Genomic DNA, 23092 nt, shown 5'->3' with positions numbered 1-23092 from the left:
CACATGGCCAGTCCCTCTGGGCTCACCTCTGCTAGCCAAGGTTTATTATCTATTTGACAGAAGGGCTGGCGGAAGGCATTTGAACACCCCATAAATTGTCATGCAGGCTGCAGTGTGATGCCTACCAGTTTCTTTCCCCCGCCAGCCGGGCATATAACCTCAGTGCCAGCCCATCACACTGCCATTTGCCGATCCAAGTTGAAACAGTGCAGTGCAATTAACGGCATAGATCATTTACATAGTGGCAGAGCTCATTTTCATAATGTTTCCTTTATTATCCGAGGAAGAAATTAACCCAGGAATATATTTACATACCAACCGCCAATGGTAACAGCTTGCTAATTGCCTGTTAGATGATTAATAAGCTTACAGCAGATGCTAATGAATCGAGCACTCATTGTTTCAAAGGTGCTCATGTGGCAGGGCCTGGGTTTTTTTGCAGCTTAATTACATCCATAATTATGTACTTGTTGCATCTGCTTTGAAGCAAATACAATCAAATAATGGAAACGATATATATCTGAGTAAATGAATGGCTAATTGTGGTGGAGTGTTGTCACTCGTTGGAGTAATAAACTGAAGACACATTCCCTGACATCGCTTTAATTGAGGTTGCTTTCTGAAGGCCTGGAATATTAATGCAGATTGACACAGTATTGATTTCTGTATTCAACAGAGCAGGTGTAGGTGCAGTAGGCGTCACCAATAATGGGTGATTTGAACTTAGTACTCAACGCTTATGTATCACCGTGTCAATAAAATGATCTCTTGAGCCATACTAGTGACAAACGTTTATTGTTCCCCAGACGATGTATCCGACTGGCATTTACTGTAGCGCCACCATGAGGTTGATCTTGGTTTTGAATGAAATCTCTCAAAAACTATTGGATGGATTGTCATTACATTTGGACAGACGTTCACCTCAGGATGAATTGTAATAACTTCTGTGATATCCTGACATTTTCTCTAGTGCAGGTCAAAATTGAAATAAAATGTTAGAATGCTTACATGCTAAACTAAGATGGGGAACACGGTAAACATTCAAATTAAATCTGCTCTACATTAGCATGTCAGCGTTGTCATTGGAGACAATTAGCATTTATCTCAAAGCACCGGCAACCCTTCCAACATTTTACAACAACATTGTTTTCCATCTTATTACTGTTTATAGTTGATCGCTAAATGAGTCAATTAGTAGCTAATCACCCATTTTCTCTGCTGTTTAATGTAATTTGGGAGCACTGTGCACATTATGCTCCAATCAAAATAAGTCATCAACCCTTAATAATACCACAAATGATAAGATGTATTCCATTTACATGCTGGCTACTAGTTTGCTACATGCAGTTTATGCCTCCAGAGAAACATTGAAACCTAACACCTACCCCAATGTGTGTGTGAATTCACCCTCGCTCCAATCCTGTCTGTTCTTTGGTACAGTATTATCATATCCATCCTAACAGACAGATAAGCTTATGGAATCAAGGCTGACTCACCAGTTGTGATGCAGAACCGAATAAATCCCTTTTCAAATCCGCTGTTTTGCATCAGTTATTATTTCAAATATCCCATGCGCTGTTTTTAAAGTCTTGAGCTTGAGAAGTGCCTCCATCATACACGCACGCATGCACGCACACACACACCCACACCAACACACACACACACACACACACACACACACACACACACACACACACACACACACACACACACACACACACACACACACAGACAATCTCTGCCATTCCACAATGAAGCATGCTCAGTGCCCATGTTACACATTTAGAAAGAAAGTATTTCCCTAATCCCCATCTCTTTTTTTAGAGGCTTTAGTTTACAGTTTAATAAATGGCTGTGATTTAATTGTACCACAGCACACTGCTCTCAGTGCAGCAAGTGATTAGCACGACAATGTCTTCTAAAACCCTGTGCTGCTGTTTATTTAATTGTCCCTATGATGCCGTGGCTATGCTCTATTTATTTCGCTGCTTAACTAAAACAAAAGGCAGGGTTCAACTTTAGTGGAGGCTCATGCAATATTGAGCAGAGTGGAAGACTGCACCGCACTCTAGAGATGTGTCTCCCAAACACGGTGCACAAATCCCAGCAAGTGTGTATTGTATACATGTGTGTGCGAGTGTTCAGTCAGGTTTGTGTTTGTGCCAAGCCTGCGAATAACACAACTTTCAGTATATGAATAATTTTCCTGTGTTTACGCTTTCTTTGCCCCCTGAGTTGCTATTTTTTCCCCCTCTTGGCTTTCTTCCATTTCTAATGCAGATTTCTCTCCTCCATCTTCCACATTTTACCTGGATGATCACTCGTAATCATTACTGGAACATTTGAAAGTATTTTTCCCAAAATATGTTTTGCTTTTTGCCATAACAACACTCTTGAGTTGGTCATATAATATAAACACAGAGAAACCTTTGTAATTGTTGTTAGTGAAAATTAAACTCATGCCAGTAAAAGGTATATGTAACTGCAATACATACATACACACGTTTTTGAGATGGTGCCTGCCCTTGGGGTAGAAATGTTATTGTGCAAGTTCAAAACACTGCACCTCCCACTCGAGAGTTTATCCCTTGTGCAGTGAAAGAAAAGTACAAACTGTGAAGTAACCTCTGAACTTTTTCCCCTATGCACTTTTCCTCCTTTGAACGTCACCCTATAATACCATGTACATGCTGATTTTGTTCATAAGCCAGATCTGCATCCACTTCAAGCACAACTATGGGAAGTATAGAAGGTCGAGGTTGAACCAGGAAATGAGGCCGTAAACTGTGAAGGATGTGAAGACAGTTTTCACTTTCAGTTTTTTTATTGTATTTGTTTTTAACGAGTTGCCAAGTTCCAAGATCTCATCAGTTACTTTAGAGAAGTACAATGTTATCAGATAGAAACAATGGGTAAATCTACGAAAACAAAACCCACGCTTTAAAAATAAACCATGGTTTTCCTTTACCAAATAAAAATGAGGCTTTTCTTATCACAACATTTCAAGTTTGACTCCCCTCTTCACCTTTCAGCTGTAAGTGTAGCAGCACAGGGAGCCTCTGCCACCTGTGACAGTTGTCCTTGTACAATGATGGACAGTGAGTGAGGAGGTTAAGAGGAGTTTTAGAGAAGCAGAAAAGCACTTACCTAAAACATCCTGTACACGTGTTTTAATATACAAAACTGTGGTTTTCATTTCCTTTCTGTACTTTCTATATTGCTGCACAAGGCTGGCTAAAATCTGCTCTTACAGCAATCATATTAGATAAGTGCTTGGATTTGATATCAGTTTTGTTTTTGACATTTTTATAATAATGGTTTCCTAACGTGGTCTGTGTTAAATGGACAAAACTAAATCAAATCTGTGTGAGAGAAAAAGAAACCCTATAGGTTGTCTAAAGTGTAATCTAACCTAAAGTGGTGTTTTTTTATCACCAGTCATAAACCCTCTCCGGATGACGCATGTTTCATCTTAGGTCGTCAGGAAATCGATAATTGGTTCATGATGTTGGTAATTTTAGACTTAACTCTGAATGTCTTTATTGTTGCCAGAGGTGTCCGGAGTTGAGTTGACCACATGTCTGACGACAGCTCCATGCGCGGACAGGCATCTTCACCTTTTTAAAGAAACCTGAAACGGCAGATTGCAGCGGTGCAGATGATGAATAACCTGGAACAATGCTTTGCCTCATATTGTGTGTCTACAATATTTAAAGAAAAATATAATAACGCCTTAAATTCTTTAAAAAATCTGTGATTGATCACTGTAAAGTGGTGAAAACGGCTAGAATGGTGGCCAGGATTGAGGCAGAATAAATCACCATGGAGCCTGAATATAATAGTAATAATAGGAGACACTTCACGTCTGCTTTGGCTGCGATTTTATATTAAGGTTTGGGAAAATTCTGGCATGTTCAGTTTGGACAAAACTGACCTTCCAAAGTCATATTAATGTTTCAGTGTATACAAAGAGAAGTAATCTACCTCTGACGATGACAAATACTAATACAAGTAAGACATACTCATTCTCGTCATCTGCTTCAATGATTTGAGTGATATAGGCGTACACTGTAAAGATTCATTTGGTTTCTAGTTTCTAGGGAAGCTGGTCTCTTTCACCACAGGAGTTTTGAGAGAGGACAGGCTGTGCATACATAATATTAATCCCATATTTCTGTCACCATGGGAGCATGAACTTGCCTTTCATTGATCTTGTAAAACTATCTGACTTTTAAATCTTTTCCTCCCTGTGCAAAGTGTGGTTAAGAGAACATCTGAGTGAGTTTATTCAAGGACTGCTTGGAAAAAAACACATGAAAAATAATGAAAATAGACACACGCATACTGAAATCATGCTCATCCACTCAAACTATACACACACAATATACAGGTCGAACTAGTGATACATACTGCAGTACATTAGCTGCGAATGCTGGCAGGGGATCTTGAGGAACCTCATTTCAGCTCATTTATTTCCCAAAAAGTTGGCCAGAGTCTGCAAAATCTTGCTCATAAAATATTAATATCAAGAAATCTTTTAGGGATGTGTAAGAAAATATTGTAGAGGGACCAATTAGGCAGAGTGCCTGAAGATTTTTTACAGCTTATTCCATTCAGTGGAAATATGCACCAAGGTTTACATTTTACATGTTCAACACTAGCAGAGGAAATTGTGATTTGTGGATCAACACATTTTACTGAGGATGTGCTCTCGATCTGAAATGTAAATTCCTTATTAAATTCAATATCAATAGCTTTGCATATAATATTAACACGCACGTATGCACACGTACACACATACACACTGAGCTGACGTGTAACCTCGCCTGTATGAGCACATACTGCATTTGTCTGTGTGTGCTTTTTAACTTGTGCATTATTCATCTATTTATTCAGGCAACTACTTATTCATCTGCGCTCCTTTCTCCATTAGAAGGAAGTGAGCAGTTATTTGAAAAAAAAAAGAAAATAAACTCAAGTAGGCCTACAGTTTCACTGAGCATATCTGAATGTAATTTAGGAAGTTTGTAATTCTATTCATGTTTCAAAGGAAGCAGTGCTTGATTACAGTAAGTGTTGTGCACCATGAATAGCTTATGCCAGTGATATATTTGGTCCTGTTTGATCTTATCTGGTATTTGTTTTCAAGGACGGAGATTCAAGTGCAGCTGTGTGTGAATAAAGGGTTTGAAGTGAGGTGGATCTGTGGTTCAACCTATTATTTTAGTTTAAGTAATCCTATTAGAATTGTCCCCATATAAATGATATATTGATGTTGCCTTAATTAATGCTTACCATGTTTCTGTTAATACATGTTGAACAGAAAAGACACTAACCTACTCAAGTTTATTGCATAGTGATGGCCGTTATCTTTGTTATTGGTCATTTAATTTCCCCCAGAGGAGGTGGCTTGTGCACTGATTAGTCTTCTTGGTCTTCTTGGCTCTCATGTGCAGACCTGATAACCACCCTCTGTATTTTCTTGTCTTTGACAAGGTCAAGTAAACAGCAGGCAGGAAGACCACCAGAGACGGTCAGCTAAATCCCTTTTCCAGAGACATCCCAAACAAACCTCCAACACTGTTTATTTGTATTTGTAAAAAGAAAAGAAAGGATCTAGCTGCTTGCAGAGAGAGGTGTCTCTATCTATGAGGAGAATGCATCACCCCAGTAAGCCAGCCTTTTCCTGTTCCTTTCCTGCTATGACATGTCTTGTAAAGGGTCTATAAGGCAGCAGTCACACCACAAGGTGACATTTGCTCATCCACATGGGACAGGTGGGGACAGAAGCTTGGTGACATTGTGAATACTCGAAGGGTGAAGTGTTGAACTGCTGTAGCTGGCAAACGATCGATAGTCAGAGGTAGTCAGTCACAAAAACTCCGGCAGCTTCCTCTTTTCTTCTCTTTTCTGTTTTGTTTACTTCCCCTTGGTATTTTGTTCAACATTGCACATCATTTTGTTCAATACATTTTTTTTGCAGTCAGTTATGTTGTTGACTAACATCCAACTTAATAACAACTTAACATCCATAAGTAACATTCATTTACAGGCAACATATAGTTAGACCCTGAAAACATCTGAACATTTGAAAAGAATCTTCCATCATACATTTAAAACTGCTTTTATTTTGTCTATTTAGAAAAGATCAAGCATCGAGTCCTTTGTCAAACTGTTTTTAAAACTACTCATTTTAAAAATCAATATTAGCTTATGCTGATTCGTTACTAAATATACCAAAACAATAATATGTTAAGAGAACACTTGGGAACATAGACGGCTTTAATAGTTCATTAAAAAGCCCTTCCAAAATTAAAAAAAGGCAGTTGAAGTGACCATAAGGAGAGCTTACAGAAAGAAAACTACAACTTGTAGAGAACAGCTCTTTTTAACGTCCATTTTCTACACCTCATTTCTTGCCTCATCACTGCTGATGTTTGCGTAACACAACATTCCACATAAATTTGCTTCCTAATTGCAGACATCTGCCATTGGAGTATGCTCAGTGATACTAAACGGCTGAATCTCTAAAACAAACAAAAGTGGCTGACAAAACTAGTTTGTCAGCGCAGTAAAACGCACTTGGCTTGAAAGCCATAACATCGTCAGCTGTGCGTTTGGCTCCGTCTTCAGTCAAACTTCTGACACAGTGATTTGTCTGCCTCAATCTTAATTGCTTGCCAGAAGGAGCCAAGTTCAGGGTTTATTCTCCACTGGCACCTCATCCTAATTATAGATATTGCTTTGGCTACATTGCTAATTCATTCAGCATTTTCTTTCTCTTATCCGATGAGTGCTCGTTCCATAAGAAGCTAATGGGAGGGTTGTGTGTGCTTTCAGGTATTAATGTCAGAAGGCCTATTCCCGTGTTCGATCGTATGAAATAAGAACTATAACAGAAACCTGCAAAAACTTCTGAATGTGTTTAATTCGATCAGTTACTCCAAAAATGAGGGTTAATAAAAGTGCTTTCTTTCCAAAGGTAAAAAGGCTATACGTAAATGTATTGTTAATGTACACTATAAGTAACTACAACAAAGGAAAATTCACAATGAAGGTCATATTAGTTGTACTGGGTTTGTGTGTTTAGAACTGTATTGCTGTCAGTCTGTCTCTCTACCGGGCAGTCCACCACTTTCATGTCACCCTCAGGATGAAATGTAATAACTTTGGAGATCCCTAAACCTTCCTCTAGCGCCACTATCAGCTCAAAGTAAGTTGTAGGTATGAACACAACAAGGCTGTAAAGGCGGACTAGTGAGTAGATGAGTTCAGTGTTTGCCATTAACGTCCCCGTCAACCTCTGTTGTCTCATTTAGCCACTTGTTAGCAACCACCTTTATTAGACACGTAGCTTCAGAATTCACAAGTAGGGTATTTACTTACATATTTTATGTTGTAGAAGAAACTGAAATCTCTCATGCTCGTGTTAACCACAGACCTTATTTCAGTTATCTAACCAAAAACCAAGGGTTTTAAAATTCATTCCTGCAGCACTCTATTAGCAACGGTTAGCATGTTAACATGCTAAACTTAGATTGTGAGCGTGGTAAACAATATACCTTCTATATATCAAAATGTTAGCATTGTCATTGTGAGCATGTTATCTCTAAGCACCACTGTGCTATAGTTGAGCTGCATGGTGGAAATGTTATGTTTTTGTTGTTGTTCTAAAGCGCTAAACTACCATAAGCAAGTTTCTAAATCCAAGTTCAAGTGATACATCAACAGTAAGCTGCACATTTGAGAATTTGGGGTTTGATTGGGCAAAAAAACTAGATTTTTATAGGTTGATTGCCAGGATTATAAAATGCTTCATTGTGCTGATGTTTGGTCTTCCATCGTGCAATCTATTACTGTTATTCTTGTAACTTTTGATAGTTAAGTATCCACTGGGGATGAACTAACATCACCCAGGTTAGACTGACAAGTGTAGAACAAACCCTCTCTGCAGACTCTCATTGTGACCCTGGCTGTCCTGACCTTAATCATCTGTGACGGCCAAGAAACTATGTGGAACCTCTTTGTCTAGCAGTTCAGTGAGCAGTTTCAGTCATACAGAGTTGAACCCATGTTGTTATTAACATTTTGCCACTGGCCGCCATGATGGAGACACTTAATGACATCCCTCCTGTCACATTTCAGTTGGAACATTTTGGTTTAAACAAACACACGTCAACCTTTTTCTGTTCCTCCACGTTCCCCATTTTCAATGTTGTTCAATCTTGGCCAGTCATGTTTTTTCACATTCAACATTTCTGTACTTGATTATACCAATTTATAAAGTCAACAAATTTCTACTATGTGGACTCCGCCTAACGTGTAACCTTTTTTCAGACATTCAAGCCCTTAGCTTTGCCTCATAAATTGCGACATCTCATAGAGATGTTACTGGACACAGTGCAATCATCTGTAAACTACTGTTCAATTGACTATAAATTTGGAAAGTTCCAACGCTCTTGAGGCCCGTGGAGTCGTTAACACTGTCATGTCACTTAGGGAATTGGTGCACTTACCCAGATGTCAGATGTGCACACTGTCTCCATTAAGCAGCTGAGGGGGGGGGGGGACAATTATGTCAGCTATCCAGCAGAGGACACAGGCTGCAGCTGTACACCCATTACTTTGATTTGTTCATGTCTCTGGGGAGAGAGAGTAAATAGGAAAGTAGAGGTAAAGGAGCAGAGGGAGGTTACATCAGATGCCTATCAGAGTCAAAATGGCAGGTGCCAACTTCTGGCAAAAGTGAGTGAGTGTGTTCGTAGATGCAGTTGGCTTTTCTCCAGGCCCTTCTGCCCTTGGCTGATGACAAACCAGGGAGGTGGGTAGGTAATAGCTTTCCAGCACCTGCTTATTCATCCAAAATCCTTCACTTAAAGGACGAAGGAGATTAAGTCCTGCTCAGGTGTCCCACTTCCCCTAAACCTGCTGACCTTTGCTGATTGACTCGTCAATACTGAGCCAACTTGGTGCTTTCAGAGTCAAACTACCCCGCACAGTAGAACAGAGTGGCTCACCTTTGACAAATGAAGACAAATGTCTTTTGGAAGGCAGCCATTTTTTTTAGGAAATGTTTCCCCCCCCCCCCTTCCCTCCTGTGAATCACTCAGAACAACAAGGGTTTCTTTGTCTCTATGTGAATGTTGAGTGCTAAGTGGGAGCAAATGTGCTGTGACAACAGCTTTTTGAAAAGGTAGAGGGGATATAATATCTGTGATGTGGGGAATTCTATTTAATGTTAGAAAGTCGTTTTTTGGCTCATTGGGGATTCTGGTTATTTGCTTGCATAAAGCTTATTGCCACAGCTCATTGGCGCTGACATTTTTGAATGATAGACTGACTGCGTGTCCAGCAGGATGCCTGTGTTGCATTGTGGTAAACAAAGGCACAGCAAAGGACAAAGAACAGAGATGCAAAGTCAATTTTATCACAAAATGAAACAGAAATTGCCCTCATTTTTGGAAACCACATGACTTTCATTTTTCATATATTGTGTGTCAAATTGATGCTGCTTCAACAGGAAATATTTTACATATTTTAATTTAAAAAGCACAGGAGGAGACATAAAGTTGCTGTTGATTGCCACCACACACACACACACACACACACACACACACACACACACACACACACACACACACACACACTGAGTGTGATAATATCTTGTCCTTGGTAGCCCCTGACTACAGCGAACAATGTTAGGCCCGCGCTCTCTCTAGCATCCTCTGCAGTCCCTTGACAGCAGCTGAACCAAACAAGCCGTCTGTAAGGCAGTGAAAGAAAGAGACATCCTCATTGCAAAGTCTGGGCACAAGCAAACAAGGAAATAGCTTGGCTGTGGTCGAACCTGAAAATAATGGAAAAAGCCCACTTTCAATTTAGCCATTCCTGAGGTTTTTTCCCCTTTTTTCAGGGGGGAGGTTGAGGAGGGAGAAGTCTATATGACCCGAGGCAAAGCAAGGTAGATAGCTTGGAAGTCGACTGACAAAATACCACTGAAAAATGGAAGCAGGCTATAAATAAACAAGCAGCAATATCCTGTGTTATGAATATATAATTTCTGTCTTTAATAACTATTGAGGCCTGAGGGATAGTCTACGGACGGCTCAGTGAGCACTGATATTGTGATTGCGAATAGAACACCTATTGAATTATTAAGGCACCTGCAGACTGGTATCTCTCTAGTCAGGTGATCAGCTCTGCTCTCCACTGACACCTGTTCTGGAGCCTGGGGTTACATTTAAATCTCCTAATGTCTTTTTTCATCCCCAGGGAAATGAAGAGCTACAGGGGTCAACTACAACACGTTTATTTACAAAGAAGAAAAGAATGACACTGACTTATAAGAAAAGAGCAACACTTTTGATTATTTCTTTAAGACATTTTTCAAGTTAAAATGTCAAACATTGTCTGATGCTAGTATTTAAAAAGTGAAGATATTTAAATTCCATGTTTTTGCACGGTTGATCAGACAAATTAATTAATTTAAAGACGTCATCCTGAACACTGGAACATTTCATTAACTTAACATTTAATCTAACAAAAATAGACACAATAACTGTTGATTAGAATATCTGTTAGTACCAGCATGGGACACATGAAAAAGTTAGCAACTAGCTGTTAAAGAAAGTTAAAAGCCGTAAAAACATTCTTGGATATTCTTGTCAGGAGTTGGTGGAGACCAAATCAGAGCTAAAAGGAGAGTGAATATTACACTTAGATTGTTCAGGGTGCCAGAAACATGTCACCTTAGTGGATGATTACTGGTCAGCAATTGCTCTGTGCTTTAAATAATTATTCAAATGTAACTTGATTTAACTTGTCAAACAAGAATAAATAAATCAAAATTAAGATTACCTTATGTTTTAGGCAATGTTGCATCTCTAGCTTATTCATTATCAGGAATGTTTATGACCCAGAAATGTGAGCATGCATCTAAATGTTTAGCGGGTAACATTTTATTTTTGACTGAACGACTTGATATAAAGATGTCAGTCTGTGTGAAGCACCACAGGTGAACACTATGTGTGTCTGTTTTGACTCCCTGAGTCGCTTACATTTCTAAAGAATTAATTAAATTGAAGAATTTTTGTAGTTTGTGGTTAGCAATGTCAAACTAACATCTTCCCCATGATCTGCTCAGATTTAGAAGATTCTTATGCATCTTATTCTTACTCATTCTTACTCTGATTTGTCACACATTCAGAGTAAATTAATGAAAAGATGTGCTATGCATGAAATATGAAGGTGATTGTTCTCAGATAGATGCTTGAGTGCATACTCATCATTTCACAGGAAAGGCCACTCTGCTGCTTTATCAAAGGAAGTCATCACTGGCTGCTCATCTTATAGTAACAGTGCAGTGACCTCTCGTGCTTGCTTTGTCTTTTCCACTTTCTGCCGTTGCGTAGTGGCTGTTAAAATCCAAAGTCTTTTCCACTTCACATCAGTAAGGTGATAGTAGCAACTCAGCTTTAGGGCATATTTCATAGTTTGCCTATCAAAATGGAAACACTCAAATACAATTGGTGTTCTTGTTTAAACATGTCTAGAGCCACCCACAGTAACATTATCCTATTATACAGGCCAGTGGCATGCTAGTGGAAAAACATTGCAACATTGCTCTAATTCTTCCTGCCTACTGATTTACAATTAATCAGGAATAACCTTCTCTTCACTTGGTGTATAAAACTGTCTAAAGAAGCAGAACCACATTCATGGCCAGCGCATTTAAATTCATTAGCAACCGAAAATTAACACATCCCTTTCTGTGACAGTGCAGAAATGCACATTTGATGATCATAGTTAACGGTAGAGTAACAAAGCTATAAAGGAGCCTGATGGGCGGCAGCAGCCATAGAGACCCACTATGGAGCAGCCCATTGATTCTCTCTGGTGCTCTATCGATTGAGCATGTTTTCTTTCCACTGCAGCCTGCTAATCGCTAGCTTATTAGGGAGATGGGTTCAAGCACTAAATCTCTGGGCACTCCCCAGATGCGAGTAGGTGCTTAGGCCGTGATGATCATTACCTATTTCAGATTATTTTATTGGTTACTCCTAAATCTTCTTTTCTGTGTTGAGCGTTCAACATGAAAAAGCTAGCATATAAGGAAAGGCAGCAGAAAACTGAACTGAGGTGGAAACACTGTTTTAGTGTTGCTGTAGCAGTTATTTACAATGTAACATTATTTAGACTCCAGAGAGTCGAAGTACTAGTGAGAGATAATGACACTCTTCTGTAACTCAATGCAATCTGTCAATGATCATTTCTTTTGTTTGTCTTTCTGGAAGAAGGAATACACCTTTCCTGAGGGGGATTATTAAATCTATTCTACATACAACATTTATAAAACTCCAGCTCCAAATAAAGTTGTTGCAATGTCAGCAGAATTGGAAGAAAGGGAAAAGCTCACGTTGACTTTTTTACACTGTTTAAACTGTTCAGTTCTCTCTGTAATAACTGTAGGGATGAAATAATACCAAAACTCACGGTACGATAGTATCACGATAAGAAGTCCACAATACAATATTCAGGATGATATTAAAAAAATATTTTAAATAACAAATCTTGACATCTGCTGTATTTGTATTTGTATAAAATACGTTTTTCCTTTTAACATTAAGTCCTTCTTTAATCTAATAGAAGTAGCAATGACCTAAGTATGTGCAAAGAATTGGCATGAATGACCTTTGATGCTTATAATACCTCCATGGGAGCACTTGGCTTGCACGTAAGAGATGACAGCAGTCTGTCTTCTTGACTAGTATTATTTGCTGTTCAAACAAAAACAATACACGACGAGAAGAGATAGTAGAATGCAACTATAAGTAGCCATGTGATATCGTTACATCCTGGTACAGACATGTCCTAACTAGCTGAGGCCACTTGACTTATTGGAAATCCTGTTCATTAAAGGGCACTATAAACCAAAATATTACCTAAACTGTGATTTTACAAACTTTTCTGAAAAAAAGCATCACTGATTAGACTAGACAGGTTAAGATGTTTTATTTTTGCATTTTGCCTTTTACATGCTGTCGTAAACTACCGGTATTCTACGCAGCCACCAGTTGAATTTAATTGCCAAGCCTGTTTGTAACTGGTAGCCTATCGACAACGTTGTGTGAGTGTGTGTGTGTGTGTGTGTGTGTGTGTGTGTGTGTGTGTGTGTGTGTGTGTGTGTGTGTGTGTGTGTGTGTGTGTGTGCCGAGGTGAAACACACGAGCAGAGCTGTGTGCCGCTGCAGAATGAATATAGGGGCGAAAAAAGCTGCGGCGCTTTTGCATTTTAATTAAGAATTTGAATGTCAACGTTATGAATTAAGTTTTCAAACTATTCGGTACAGCCTTCCTCAAATCAAGCAGGTCTAAAGACAATGATGGCAAATATGAGAAACAGTCTGAAGTCACGGAGAGCGCTGAAGCCGTGTCTCTAGCCAAAAAGAAAAATGTTCAAGTGTTCATGATGATGTCATTCGCTATATAGAATGCCCATCAATTTATATATATATTATATATGTAAATATATGTTGATTGATTGATTGGAGCACCCTAATCAGTTTCTCAGCTAACGATGAATCAGACAGTTCAAATCTGAAAGTGTTTGAGTATTTGAAAATGTATCTTTAGGTTGCAATATTTGAGAACATACGTTTCACCATTAAAAAAATGTATTCTCAGTGAATGAAATATGTAAATTTGCATACATTTATGAGGAAAAGGAAACCATTTACAAGAGCAAAAACTTCACCAGAGGACCTTAAACATACTGTGCATCCCACGCCTTGCTTCAGTTCACAGTGGGTCATTTCCTATAATGAATTGCTAAATTATCAGGAGTGTTTTCTTGTCAAATAGGAAACTGTAATGATGATGACAGAAGAACAACAACAGCAGCATAAAACAAGTTGTATGATGCCCTGCAGCCAACAGTGGTGCAGTGTTTTCTCTCTCTCTCATACACACAGACACACTTCTCAAGCTGATAATCAGGCATTTATTCCATAAACAATGCTGGAACTGACTTGGGATTTGCCTAACAATGTCTCATTACTAGTGTATGAGCTTCTTTTTTTTTCTTGAGATAATGCAATTCGTCAAGGAGAGCAGATGAGGGAGGGAACGAGAGTGTGAGAGAACGATGGGTGGGGGTGGAGCGAAGGGAGGAGGACAAAAACACTTATTAATTTGCACGAAATGGAATTAGCAGCAGGGAGTTAGAAGCGGCAGAGTTTCTAATTTTACCCTTGCCCCTGTGCGCCGATGGTAAATGGAGATTTGTCACACTCCACTTGGCTGGCTCCCCAGCTTGATGAGCTGTCTCTCTTGCAGGAGCCCTGCTCAATCTCTAGCATTAGCCACAATGCCAGCACTCACATCACTGCCACAGCCCCACAGAGTCGTCAGAGAGTGGGTGGAAGTGCCATCAGTTGCCACATTTCACTGGTGACACTGAATAAAAAGGAGAATGTAAGAGGCAAGGGATACAACTTGTGAGCTCTTCGCCGTCTCATCTTTTCTTCGACTAGAGGATGGATAGATGGGTGCATAGATTGATACATAGATAAATGGACGGAAGTGCTGGGAGCTATACATTATATAAACACCTATTGCTTTCTCACGGTATACTGTCATACCAATACATTACATTGCTTGACAACGTTGTAACATCTAATCATTTCGCAGACAACATCGCATCAAATCAATTTATAAGTAATTATATGGCAGTCCCTTTGGAGCAGAAAGCCCAAAACAGGCACAGCAGGGTTGGTTACCTGGTGTTCAGTTACCTGAACACACTACGAACTATTGTTTTGCAATCAAAAATCAACAGTTAACAGTCAAATCCAACCTTAAACATGCAGAGCTTTTGTGGATAAACAAGATTACTAGACACTGATGGTGTGGCAATACTTCTTTAGTTGAAGCGATAAGTGGAAAAATAATCTGCAGCCATTTTAATAATTGATCAATCATTTTAGCTAAAAAATCCCCTTGTTCCAGCCCCTCAATGTTTAGAAATGTCAGCATTGTCTTATATGGCCATATGGCCCAGCAATAATGGATGCATAGATAGACGGACAGATTGATATTCATAGGCACATGGCCAAATTCCAATAGTGCAATCTGCTGGCGCCCACAGAGCGGCGAGCATGATAAACAACATGCTGTTAAATAGAAGCACCAATCAATAATACACACACACACACACACACGCACACATACACACGGTCCCCTGGTGAGAGTATCCAGGAGAAAATAACCCTTGCCCATTCTGCAGCTCTTCCATGTGGGACTACCTTTCACAGAGTTCAAAGGGCACGGTCACAACTGGAGTATCCGTGGTTGTCCTGCCTGTTAAGCTACTTTCTTACACCAGATAACAAGAGCTGAATTCTCTCAGCTCTGATTAGATGAAGTGCTTCCTCCCCTGCTGTGCCGGTTCCTTTGATACATCGATCAATATATCTGTGCTGATGTGATCAACTGTTAGAGCTGTTATTGCCTTCCAAATCCCTCCTGCCATCTCCAGCAGATCTGCGTGTAAAATGTATTTATTGATCATGGTGGGCTTTTAGACATTCAGCTCTTTGTTACAGCGCTCCTTCGCATCTGCTCCCGCCCTCAAAGAAAAGAGAGAGGGAAGTGGAGAAGGAGGAGGGGGGTGGATAACATTGTCATACAGCACTTTAATTGGAAGCATCAAAAGCACAAATAGGGAGGGAGAATGTTTATCTTCTGGCTGTATCCCTCATTTTGCATGGAGATGGTTTGTTTATCCATTTGCCAAAGTTCCTCAAATCCCGGGTCAGGTCAGTCTGGCTGCAAGGCCAAAGACATCCCTCACTGATTAAAAGGAAGCAACTGAGACACACACACACACACACACACACACACACACACACACACACACACACACACACACACACACACACACACACACACACACACACACAGCGCCTGCAGCTCTTGCCTGGCGATAAGGATCCCAATGTGTCTGACAGCGAGGATGACTGCAGAGTGTGAGGGAATTAGGGGGATTAGGGGGTTATAGAGTAGCGTGATAGCCTCTGGGATGACGGAGGGATTAGCCCGATTATCTCACTCTCTCTCTCCCAGCCAGTCAGGCCTAGTCTGGAGCTGAAAGCTGCCAGATGTGGCACCTACAGATAGAGAGAGAGTGAGAGAGAGAGAGAGAGAGAGAGAGAGAGAGAGAGAGAGAGAGAGAGAGAGAGAGAGAGAGAGAGAGAGAGAGAGGAAACAACCTGAGGGAAGGAGAGAGGAGCAGAGAAATGGGGTGCGGGGATTGGGGGAAAAAGAGAGGGGAAAGGACGGAGACAGTTAGTGAGAAGGGAAAGGTTAAAAAGATGGGCAGTAGAAAAGGGGGGGAAAGATCACGAAGACAAATGGGAGGAAATTTTGTGGGGAGTGACAGACAAGGTAATGATAGTGCAGAAAGAGAGGGAAGGGGAACGAGATAGGAGGCAGAACTCCCTATTGGCTTGGCTTCACTCTCATTCCCTCCAGTGCACACTGACTCCCTGCTCGGCTTAATATGGGATTTCATCAAGGTGGTGCTTAGACCAGCTTTACATTTTAATTTGTGGATTTCGCTGGCAGTTTTAGTCCATACCAGGGGCTGTATACAGTACGGCTTTTACTGTTTGTGCATTTCTAATCAGTAGGAATAAGATTCTCGGCCACACTTTGTACTACTGTCAACTTATTGGGTTTAAGTAATCACACCATATGTTCTTTATCTTTATTTTTTGTCTCTCAATTCCTCCCACATTTTTCAATGAGGAAACTTCATTCGTTCAGCACTTTAATCACTCATACCTTTCATACTTTCAGAATTATTCCGATAAAAATTCCTCATTGGAATGAACTGTTCAGAATTGTAACATTTGCATACATTTCCAACTCTTATCTCCTCATTCATACTTACAGCTAGAAACTCTATTCCAAATTTAAAATGTCCCGCACCCTTCAGACATTCTGGGCCTCCCTTTCACTTCCATTCTATGTGAGCGAAGGGGCGAATAAAACACTGTGCACCGTGTGGAGTTCAGCTTTGGTGAACTTTGACCGGCAAAAGTCGCAGCCTCAACCAATAGCAAACAAGTGTGTGTAGTTGACGCCACTTGGCACCTCCACATTCAGCAATGATGTCGCCTCAGCAGGCAATGATCACTCGCTTGTATTTGCACATGTATGACCGTGTCCTTGCGTGGCATCAAACTTAGAGTGGGGACAAGATATAAAATCATCTATAAAAACAATTCCCATTTCAACTATTTTCACTCTTCATACATTCATTTAGCTTCAAAACCTAAATGTGTGCTCTTTCACACAATGTAGCAGGACGCAAACAGACGTATACATTTGTCACAGTGCCTAGGAGCTGCTGCATTGACTCCCATGGAAACTGAGACCAAAACGTTTTGGAGGGAAGCAGACAGGGCCTGCTCCCATTTTCATATTTTTATACCACAAACATATAATTGGCATCAAAGCCTTTGTGTAGGTCTTTCTCTCACGAATGATGAAAATATTTTTCCGATTGAACTCATTCTATGAAATCAGCTGTCTGACCCAGGAGTCACTCAGCAGTTACCTTCACTGTGATGGCAACCTTTGATTGAAGGAACACAGAGCTGATTGATATGAGCTAGTTAGTGCAATTTGACACACACACACACACCTCACACACACACACACACACACACACACACACACACACACACACACACACACACACACACACACACACACACAAAGAACTAAGACACTGTCAAGCATTTCTCAAGTCTACTCTTGTTATTCAAACTTCAGCTGGAAACTTACAATAATACATGATTGGTATTATTAAACTTTTAAAGCAAGCATTTCAGTTTAGCGTCATCTTTTCAACATCCAGCTTTCACATCTCTATTTGTCCAATGTTCTGCAGATGGCAATTGCTTGATGACATTCATGTACAAAGCAACTTCATTTCCCATGACTGCATGTTGTGCACATTTAGAACAGAAACAGTGAATCATGAGATGCAGATTTTATGTTCACATTCATTCATTTCTCACTTCATATCAGATGCCTCAGCTCAAGGACATAAAGTATATATAGTTTTATCTAAGCATGAAACCCTGATGTGAATCAGATCTCTTAATGTCCACCCACTGCGGAGGACCGTTTCCTTGAAAAAACTACAGAAGACTGTGAAGAGTTATTTTCATCTTCAGAGTGAGTTGTCATATGTGACTAATAGTAGTGTCTGTCTGTCTTTGGACTGGACTGGGTTGAGTGTAAAAGCATTGCATTGTTTAAGAGATGTGGTACGCCAGTCACAAGTGCTGAGCTGAACTGCGGAACAAATGACTGACAGTGTCAGTTTGGTATTAATCAGAGGAGCAGCAATTAAGTTCATGTGAAACCACATGTTGCACATGAGTAAAAACACACTGTGGTCTTTGTTATATATCTACACACATGTGCGTCATTGATTAATATGATAAATGTATCATACTGTTAGCCTGGAGAAATTTAACCAAATGTAACGGCACGGTCACAGGTTCTGCTTTTGTTTCTAATATTCTTACTCTTCTTTGGGAACAAATATCTGGAACTTAATGTCATCAGTGCGCAGGAGGTGATGCTAAATATGAGTTCTAGGCACTTTAAAGGGTTGCAGTGCTGTTGATCCTGATTGATCACAGCATGGGCGACTACAAATGTAACAGCAAAATCACCGGTTTATTAATAAATGTCAACGGTTAGGATAATTTACGTTCTAGATGTTAGACCAACGTGGGTGCCAGAAGCTGATGGAAGGTCATGTGAAAACACAAATGGCTGAATAAAAGCTAAGAAACGGTCGCTTTGTCATGAGTTATTGGTGAAAGGCATTGAACAATGGAGTTGCTGCCAAGGTTGGAAAATGAAAAGTGAGCTCTATTGACAGTTATATTGTTTAGTGTGTGTATACTGTCCTTGAAAGACTCCACATTATTATCTTTCAAATGAAACTAGGCTTCACGGCAAGAAGTGTTGAACGGATAATCATGACACCAAACTATCAATGCACTTGAAACCTGCCTCACAGTATCATTACCACAACAACAAATCACTGTTGCCTCATAATCAGACTGAACTGCCTTTTCATTTAACTTATCTTGATCCAGAGATACTATTCAGAATTCAGTTGAGACAGGCGATGGACAACTGACACAGGAGTTGATCAAATACATGAATGTGCTAAACCTCGACGGTAACAAAGCTGTTATTTCTTCTCTCATTATCCAAGATAAGTGTACAAAACATACAGTTAAACTTTTATTCATATCATATGATATCAATAAATCAACTTTATAGTTTTGAATCAGGACCTTCAGTATTTGGATAAAGAAAAAAAAAAAGGTGTGCCAAATGTAGAATGTTGTTATTTCAATGGGCCTTATACATATGTAATCAACATCTGGGTAAATATAAGGATCGGCCCCAATATACCCAATATGAAAGCCTTAGGGGAGCTGGGCCAAAAAACTTTATTGGGTGTTCCCTAATATCAATTTCCAGTTTTTTTTTGTCTAAATTGGTCTCTTATGCCAATTCAAATAAATGCGTATAAAACTCTGCAGGAAGATTGTTAACAAAAAAAAAACGTATATCACACATTGCAACTTTAAAAAATGTTTTATCTGGTTCCTGAGTATTGTTGACTCAGTGTTAACTGATAAATCTTATCACATCTAATCTTGTCCAAGCAGATGCAAAGCTGGACACGTCATGACTATTTTTGTGGCCCTTTTTTTTGTTCTCAACACGTCTTTTGTCTCACAACCCCAGTAGTGGCTTACATAGCCTAAATTTGCTGACAGGGAAACTGAACCGTTATATCTTGTACAAAAGCCCGCAAACCCAAAAGCCACAAGTAGCAGCCTCTCTAAACCCAGAGCTCTCTTCCTCCTGCTGCACTAAAACCATTTACGCTTCAAACATAGACCTACCGGAATAGTTTTAAGGAGGAATCTGCGCTTTGCACCCTCTTCTCAGCAGTTTATAACAGCTTTTAAACAAATGTTAAATGAAGTCTTTTTAATCTTTTAGTTTCTCATTGTTTCAAAGAGCTTGTTTCAATCCGGATATCTGACGTGGAAACTGTATCACCACATGCAGTTGTGGGTTACTGTATTCTCTGGTGGCTCACATCTACACAGGATGTGCCGACAGAGCTGCTTGAATGTTTCTTTTTTGTAGTGAAGTGGATAGATTGTTTCCGTGCAGCTTGTTTGTGCATGTGTGTGTGTATGAGCGAGTCTTTGCGCTGTAAACAAGATTTGCTTCTGCCCTCAAACCATGGCCAACAGAGTGCTCCTGTGTGTGTATGACGGCTACACACACATTTCTTCCAAGGGTTATTGGGTATGGTGGGTTGTCATGGCAACTGGTGAGACGTTGTTCACTATGATTCTTTCTTTTCCTCTTTCTTCTCAATAAAGAAAGAAGAAGCAGGATGCAAATTGACTCCCCCTACCAGCCGAACTACATCAGAAGAATGTAACTGGAACTAGTTGCAAATGCGGGGGGGTGCAGAGTCTTGTTTGTCCTTCCAAACAGACGTCTCCCACACGGATATAATGAGCACAACCTGCACACAAACATCTCACTATGTTTCTGTTCATTTGTGTGGTATTTTTGTGGGGATCTCTTGACAACTACCACAAATTACTTCACAGTTAGCCAATACATACCTATTAATATTTCAAATATATCTTTGGCCTTATTTCATCTTCCAAGACAAACTTACTTTCTTTAGATTGTATGAATGAGTTAGTAAAGAGCAGACTGAACAGGAAGAGCAACACAGTTCTTCTCTTTTGTTCTCCTTCATCATGATTAGTCTTTTCTGCATGAACACATGTTCCTCAAACATGTGCCATCTGCATGTTTGCCTTCTTTTGACCTAAACTGAGCTCATCCGTTGTCTTTGATCTGTAAATGTGCATTGCTGACAGAGTAGTTAAGGTAATCTATCTGATAAGTCAGAATGGAAGAAGATGAGCTGCGGCTTATCTTCCCACTGCTCAGTGCTGCAGTTAGACTCAGTTCAAAATGTCAGAACGCTTTCACACAGACACACATGCTTAGCGAAACATACACATTGGTTCACACACTACTTACATATTTTATATCTGAAATGTGTTTGTGTGTTTGTGGAGCAATGTCTGCATGTGGTCACTGATGTGTGCAGACAGCAGACGTGCTCTTTTGGTCTGGCTGACGTGGTTGGAAGCCACTGTCGACCACACGGACGAGCTGCATGTAAAAGCTACAGAACAACATGTAGAATGAACAAAAACAATCAAAAATCACAAGTTTATCACAAAAGAACGGACAGTAAACAGTTGTATGATATGATGATGTGGTTTTCTTTTAGCAACCAGTTCAAGATTGTCTGCCAAAAAGATGTAAATAATCTAATGAGTCAAGGAATTAATGTCTTTCCAGTGAATTATAGAACACAACAGAGTTTGTTAGGGCTAAACTGACGTTTACTTTCTTTATCTAGTCAGAAAATATTGAAAAATCTAAATTTCCAAAAGCCCAAGTTGACATAATGAAAGTAAATTGCTTTGTCTGACCATTAGACCAAAACACATATACATTTTATTGTATCATTTTCAGATAACTTAGAAAACTGGCAAATATTATATTATATTTATCATTTCAAATATTCTGAGCTTTTTTAGTTTTTAATTTAAACATTTTAACAGAGAGAGACAAAGGGAAACAGAAGAAAAGTGTGAGAGGTTTGGAGAAAATAGGCTACCCCTACACAATTGCATAACTGTGACCTATAATACACCGCAACCAAGACGAAGAACAGAAGTGGGATGGAAACTGTATGAGTGTGTGAATGTGTGCACAGACACTTGTCTGTGGGTGTGTAAATGTGCATCGATGTGCAAGGTGACACACTGTATTTCAGAGGTGTGTGCGAATGTGCGTGTGTGCAATACTTTAAGTACACACCTGCAAGATTTAGATGTATTGGTTTCCTTCCTTTTGCAAAAGCAGCTTCACAGAATGCATTGATAGCACATTGTTTTCGCTGCGCTGCTCGCCCACAAACCCGCAATGACAATCTCATGGCTAAGTTGTCAACATCAATGCATTAGAGGGATTGTTCATCTTATTGTTTTCTGATCAAGATGGATTACTCTTCATCAAGAGCTCACAGAGGTTTACGATTGGAGATATGAAATCACGTCGATGCATTTGATGGAATAGTGAGGCTGAGAGATTTTAGATTGAGATCTCCGTGCCTTATTGAATTTTTCACGGGTGGATCAAATTACTTTTTTTTGTCAATGCACTGAAAGAGCTGAAGGCTCTTGCCTTCTCATTTCTTCTTTGTGTTGTTTTTCTTGTTAAAACAGAAAAGCATTCTCACAGGAAAAACATTTATATCTCTACAGGGCCTAAAGCACCTAAGCAACATCCCACAAGCCAGATAATCTGTTGTACGTTCTTAAAGAACTTCCCATCTTTTCACTTTTACTTTTACTTCTGAGCACTTGTAGTTGCTGCAGCATGAAGAAAGGAGATCAAATTGAGCCTTAAATCTAAACATGTGACATCAGAAGACAAAATGGCAGTGCAGACAGGCCCAGGACCACACAAGCATTGCGGATTCCCTCTAACTGAATGTGGACTGAATTAGATGCTGCCTCAAACCGTTACCCCAGAGCTTTTATTAACCACACTAGAACCAAATGTATCTGCGGCCTGTTTTGACTTCTCCTTTTGACTCTATCAAGCGTGTGTTTTTAATATTAAGGGAAGTCATGTGTTCTTAAAAAAACGTCTTTAGAGAGGTCTTAAAAATGGAGGGTACGTTACACGTTGTGTGTATTTAGATGCAGAGCGTTGGTGTGTTTAGGGTGGAGTTGTGTGACACATGCAGTATCACCACATATATACAGTTCTGCTATTACCGAAGTGTGTGTGCATGTGTGAGATCAGTGTGTGTGTGTGTGTGTGTGTGTGTGTGTGTGTGTGTGTGTGTGTGTGTGTGTGTGTGTGTGTGT

The sequence above is a fragment of the Cottoperca gobio genome, chromosome 3 (assembly GCF_900634415.1).
Source record: "Cottoperca gobio chromosome 3, fCotGob3.1, whole genome shotgun sequence".
NCBI classification, from domain to species: domain Eukaryota; kingdom Metazoa; phylum Chordata; class Actinopteri; order Perciformes; family Bovichtidae; genus Cottoperca; species Cottoperca gobio.
This window is presented reverse-complemented; position numbering follows the sequence as displayed.